A 6,861-nucleotide genomic window follows, 5' to 3' on the forward strand; every position below is an offset into this window, starting at 1 on the left:
CATTTTCCTGAAATTACCCAAATTCATCAGTTTATGTCCAATCCCACCACAAACCATATTTCATCTCCATGTTGTTGTTGTTGTTGTTTGAAAGGTTTTTGCCATAGGGTGCGTGCTCTAGCCAGAAAGACAGAAAGAGACAGAGAGACAGAAAGCGAGAAACCGCCCCCACGGGGGGTGGCCATGCTGCAATCCCTTCTCCTCCATTCTCCTCTCAGGATCTTGGGCACACACACACACGCACCCAGCATGAGTTTAAGCCACCGGGTCCGGGACTCGAACCATGGTCAACTATATGGGAATCCAGGGACATAGCCATTACGCTAACTGCTGGTCCCTCCATGTAGTTTTTTAAAATAATTATTTATTTAATTCATTTGAATTGTTGTTATTATTATTATTTAAATTTGACCAGAGAGAGAAAGGGAAAGGGAGGAAGCAAGCTGCCAGGTCCAGGACATGAACTGGGGTCGGCCACGTGGGAATTCAGGGCTTCCAACCATACGCTACCTGCCGGCCCCTCCATATTCTTTTTGCTATAGGGTGTGTGTGCTTGCCAGGAAGAGACAGAGAAAGTGAGTTACTTCACTGCCCGCCCCCTTATTTGGTAAACATGAACTGTGACGCTAGAGGAAGGTGGTGACGGGAATAGTGGACACTACTATCTTTGCAACTTATCTATGAACATTATCTCAAATTATTTTTGGACCAGCAGATGGGGTAACAGTTACATCTCTGGACTCCCACATGGTCCACCATGGTTGGAGTCCCAGATCCAGTGGCTTGAAAATCACAGCAGGAGCATGTGTGTGCACATGCACACCCAAGATCCCAGGAGAAGAGGGGATTGTGGCATGGTCATCCCCTTGGGGTGATTTCTCATTTTCCCTCTCACTATATCTGTCTTTCTCCTCCTGGAGAGCACATGTGCCCTAAGGCAAAAACCTCTAAAAGGAAAACCAAAGGATAAAATTATTTCAAAATAGAAAGGAAATCAATCAATCCTTAGTATGGTTTGTAAGGTACTTCTCTCTGTCATTTTCTTTTATTACAAATATTTTATTGTTTAAGTTTCCAAATACACATAAAAATCAAGAGGCTTAGCATAATGCATCTCTGTATACCTATCATCCAGCTTCAACAATTACCAGTATTTTGCCTACATTATTATTGCCGCCTCCAGCTTTTCTCCAGGATATTTGTAAAGCACACCCACATCAGTCATCTAACTTACATGCATTTATAATGAGTAAGGACTTTTACTTGTTATTTTTGGAGGGGTTTGTGATATTTATTTACTTTGAGAGAGAGAGAGATTTTTTGGCTATAGAGCATGTGCACTTGCCAGACAGAAAGAGACAGGGAGACAGAAAGCAGACAGAAGTTGAGAAATCCCCACCCGGGAGGGATGGCCATGCCACAATCCCTTCTCCTCCGTTCTCCTCTCAGGATCTTGGGCATGCACACATGCCCCCGCCCCATGAGTTTAAGCCACCGGGTCTGGGACTCAAACTGCAGTCAACTACATGACAGTCCAGCGACGTAGCCATTTTGCCAACTGCTGGTCCCTGTTTGTTTGTTTTTTACTTTTTGCTCTAGGACACATGAGCTCGCCAGTGGGAGAAGCAGGTGTTGTGGTGGGGATAAGTCACCTCCCAGGGAAAATGGCTACAATCCCTTCTCTTCCAGTCTCCCAGGATTTTGAGCACCCACATACATGCACCTAGCATGATTTTCAAGATGTCAGATCCAGGACTTGAACCACGAAGCAGGCTATGTGGAATCCAATGCCTTAACCTCCACGCCACCAGCTGGCCCAATAAGGGCTTCTTAAAAGCCCTTGCTATTATCACACCTAATAAAGTTAATAATTAAAATTAACACCACGCTATTACCACACTCAATAAAATTAACGATTTCTTTTTTTAAGACCTATTTTATTTTGTTTATTATTTTTAACTTGCTATAGGACACACACTCTCACCAGAGAGAGACAGAGAGAGGGAAAGTGAGAAAGCAAGCTGCCAAGTCCAGGACTTGAGCCACAGTCAGCCATGTGGGAGTCCACTGGCTTAACCACCATGCCACCTGATGGCCCAACAATTAATATCATAATATCTTATAATGCCCAATTCACATTCAGATTTCTTTCTTTCTCTCTGTCTCCTTTCTTTCCCTTCCTTCCTTTCTTCTTTTGTTCCTTCCTTCATTCCTTCTTTCTCTCTTTCTTTTTCTTTCTTCCTTCCTTTCTTCCTTCCTTCCTTCCTTTCTTCTTCTTTCATTCTTCTTAAGATTTTTCACCATAGGGCATGTGTGCTTGCTGGAGAGAGACAGAGAGGGAAAGTGGGAATCACACCCCATCTCCAGGGGATGGCCACATGCCAATCCCTCCTCTGTTCTCCTCTCAGGATTTTGGGCACACACGCTCCACGTATCTCTCAAGCTGCCTGATCCAGAACTCAAACTGTGCTGTCAGCCATGTGGGACCCACCACTTTAACCACTACAGTACCTACTGGCCCTCCATATTCAGATATCTCCAGTTGAGACCAGAAGATGGCGTAATGGCTATGTCACTGGACTCCCATGTAGTCAACCGCAGGGTCAAGTCCTGGACCCGTTGGCTTAAACTCACGCCGGGCACGTGTGCATGCGTGCCCAAGATCCTGAGAGGAAAACGGAGGAGAAGGGATTGCGGCATGACCATGTCCCCTGGGAGGTGATTTCTCGCTTTCTGTCTCTCTGTCTCTCTCTGCCTTTCTGTCTCTCTGTCTCTCTCTGCCTTTCTGGCGAGTGCACATGCCCTGTAGCAAAAACTTCTCAAAAAAAGAAAAAATATCTTCAGTTATCTCAAAGATGCTTTTCATGGTTTATTTAATCCAAACAAGAAATAAATTAGATCCACACATTGCTTTGGAGTGCTATGTCTGTTAAGGCTCCTTTATTCTATAATAGAACTCTCTCCCTTTAATTTCTTTTTTATTTTCATGAAGCTGATTTAATGAGAAACTGAATCATTTGTTCTGTAGACTATTTCTCATTCTGGAATTGGCCAATTGCTTCCTCAGGCTATTTTTTCATTTGTTCAATTATCTTTAGTTTTCGAAAGCTAGTTAGATCTAGATGACAAGGCTGTTTTGACCTGATCCCTGCCAAACTCTGCGGGCTGATCTCATGCAACTTCCGGCCTTTCTCTACCCTCCAGCCAGATGCATTTAGATAAAGGCACAGTTTTCATTATGGAATTTCCCATTTTCTTGCCCAACAAATTCCTACTCAGCCTTCAGGTCTCAGCCTTAAAGTTCCTTCCTAGGGAGGGAGGCATTTCCTGACCTCCAGATAGGTTAGATATCCCCTCCCTCTTGTTAAGTCCTCATTACATCTTTTTTTCCCTAAGAATTATTTTTTACTTTATTTATTTTAATTTGATCAGAGAGGGACAAAAATCAGAGAAAGAGAGGAAGGTGAGCAAGCAAGCCACCAGGGCTGGGAGTCCAGCTACAGTTGGCCATGTGGGAGTCCAGCACCCTCAAGCACCATGCCACCCACTGGCCCCCTACCCTCATTATATCTTGTGTATTCCCTTTGGTGACATTTATCACACTTGTCATTTTGTTGTCTACCCTTTCATCTGTACACCTGAAAGAAAGGATGCTACAGACTAGTCCTACAGTGTGTAGTGGTTAAGTGCAGAGCACAGAGAGCCAGATCCCACATGGCAGACAGTGGTTCAAATCCCACCCCTGGCAACTTCAGAAGCACACCAGGCCCATGTACATGTGTGCTCAAAATTCTGCTGGGATGGAGAAATGGGAAAAGAATGAATTGCTGGGGCCAGCAGGTGACATAGTGGTTAAGGCGCTGAACTCCCATATGGCCAACCAGGGTTTGAGTTCCAGACCCAGTGGTTTAAAACTCATGCAGGCTTATGTGTGTACATGCCCAAAATCCCAAGAGGAAAATGGAGGAGAAGGGATTGCAGCATGGCTATCCCCGCTGGGGAAGAGAGGGTGATTTCTCACTTTCTCTTTTTGTGTCTCAGGTGAGCTCATGCACTCTATAGCAAAAATATCTCTTAAAAAAAAAGAAATGGCTTGCACCATGACCATGCCCCATTGGGGAATGCTTTCTCTCTCTCTGGGAAGCACATGCACTCTCTGGCAATTAAAAAAAAGAATGGGAGGGGCTGGTAGATGGTGTGGTGGTTGAGGCACTGGATTGCTTAATCACTTTCCCTTTCTCTGTCTCTCTCTGGTCAAATTTAAAAAATAATAATAATAATAACAAATAAAATTAAATAAGTAACTAATTCTTAAAAAGAAGAAGGAGAAGAAGAAGAAGAAGAAGAAGAAAAGAATGGGTGCTGGGCCAGCAGGTGACACAGTGGTTAAGGTGCTGGGCTCCCACGTGACTAACTGTGGTTTGAGTCCCGGACCTGGTGGCTTGATACTCACACAAACATGTGTGTGTACCTGCCCTAAATCCTGAGAGGATAATGGAAGAGAAGGGATTGCAGCATAGCCATCCTCCCTGGGGGATGTGATTTCTCACTTTCTCTCTCTTTGTTTCTCTGTCCCTCTAGCAAGCACACACATCCTATAGCAAAAAAATCTCTCAAAAATAAGTAAGTAAAAAAAAAAAAGGGACCAACAGATGGCATAATGGCTATGATGCTGGACTCCCATGTAGTCGACTGTGGTTCGAGTCCTGGACCCGGTGGCTTAAACTCACGCCAGGCATGTGTGCGTTCGTGCCCAAGAGGAGAAGGAATTGTGGTGTGGCCATCCCCCTGGGGGATGATTTCTCGCTTTCTGTCTGTCTCTCTCTTTCTGGCCAGCGCATGCGTCCTATAGCAACCACCCCCCCAAAAAAAAAAAAAGAATAAAGTAAGTAAATAAATAAAAATAATAACAAATAAAATTAAATCATTCTTAAAATTTAAAAAGAATGGGTGCTACCTCTATTCCTCAGGGTCTAGTCTGGCCTGGTATATGGTAAAGGCATTAATCAATATTGTGCCCTCCCCTAGTTCTTTTGTTTTTCTGGAGAGGTTTTTGCTATACGGTGCATGCACTTGCCAGAAAGAGAGAGACAGAGAGACAAAAAGGGATTACGGCCACGCCGCAATCCCTTCTCCTCCATTCTCCTCTCGGCGTGAGCTTAAGCCACATGGGTCTGGGACTCGAACTGCAGTGGACTACGTGGGAGTCCAGCAACATAGCCATTCCAGCAACTGCTGGTCCACCTCACCTAGTTCTTTACATCCTCCGTTACCTTTTCTCTCAGCTTCACTCACCACCACCCCGCCATCTACAAAGGGCAAGCCTAGGTCTCTTGTGAATTCAGGAGAAATAGAACCTTCCACCACCCTTTGGCTAGAAAGTAGCCTTTAAAACTTCCTGCCATCTGTTACAAAAAAGTATGAAAGGATATGGTTATCTCCAAGGGATCGGATTACTAAGGATTATTTTATTCACTGTGTTTAGCTGTACTCCTCATTCTTCTTCCATGAACACATGTACTTCTGTAGTAAAAATGTTTTATTTACAAACTGCTCTTTTTAATAATCCACTTTCCAACTATTGACTTCACATAAGGCTTTGTGTTAGACCTTGGAGATGCAGGGGAGGGAAAATAAAGATGATGGTCTGTCTCTGTGAGGCTCACAGTCTACGGCTGGGTCCGTAAACTATGGCCTCTAGTCAAACCCAGCCCACCATCTGGGTTTTTGTTGTTGTTGTTTTTCAAGGTTTTTTTCTATTGGTTTTGCCATAAGACACATGTGCTTGCCAGAGAGAGACAGAGAGAGGGAAAGTGAGAAATCACTTCCCAGGGGCCTGGCCATGCCTCAATCCCTTTTCTTCCATTCTCCTCTTGGGATTTTGGGCATGCACACACACGCACCTGGCATGATTTTCAAGTTGCCAGGACCAGGACTCGAACCATGCAGTCAGCCATGTAGGATCCGGCTGCCTTCACTTTCATGTCACCTGCTGGTCCTTAAGTTTTATTTATTTTTTTATGATAGAACATGCAAGTACATGAGAACAAGAGGGAGACTCCTCAACATGGTCTCACACAGCAATGCCCTTTCCCCAGCCATCCAACTCCTCAGGCTCCTGGGTATGCGCATCTGCCCAGCGTACTTCCAGGCCAACATGGGGGTCAAACCTGTGGTGGGCTGTGTGGCTTTCAGTTTGCTACTGACTGTACCACCAGGCGGAGTCCCACAATCTGTGTTTGTATTGTTTCTGAGCTAAGGTATCGAAAGAAGAACAATATTCCATGCTGTGAAAATTACATAAAATTTGAATTGCAGTGTCTATAAATTTATACTGAAACACGGCCAGCGCATGCGTCCTATAGCAACCCCCCCCCCAAAAAAAAAAAAAGAATAAAGTAAGTAAATAAATAAAAATAATAACAAATAAAATTAAATCATTCTTAAAATTTAAAAAGAATGGGTGCTACCTCTATTCCTCAGGGTCTAGTCTGGCCTGGTATATGGTAAAGGCATTAATCAATATTGTGCCCTCCCCTAGTTCTTTTGTTTTTCTGGAGAGGTTTTTGCTATAGGGTGCATGCACTTGCCAGAAAGAGAGAGACAGAGAGACAAAAAGGGATTACGGCCACGCCGCAATCCCTTCTCCTCCATTCTCCTCTCGGCGTGAGTTTAAGCCACATGGGTCTGGGACTCGAACTGCAGTGGACTACGTGGGAGTCCAGCAACATAGCCATTCCAGCAACTGCTGGTCCACCTCACCTAGTTCTTTACATCCTCCGTTACCTTTTCTCTCAGCTTCACTCACCACCACCCCGCCATCTACAAAGGGCAAGCCTAGGTCTCTTGTGAATTCAGGAG

This window comes from Tupaia chinensis, unplaced genomic scaffold, assembly GCF_000334495.1.
Source record: "Tupaia chinensis unplaced genomic scaffold, TupChi_1.0 Scaffold000330_1, whole genome shotgun sequence".
NCBI classification, from domain to species: domain Eukaryota; kingdom Metazoa; phylum Chordata; class Mammalia; order Scandentia; family Tupaiidae; genus Tupaia; species Tupaia belangeri.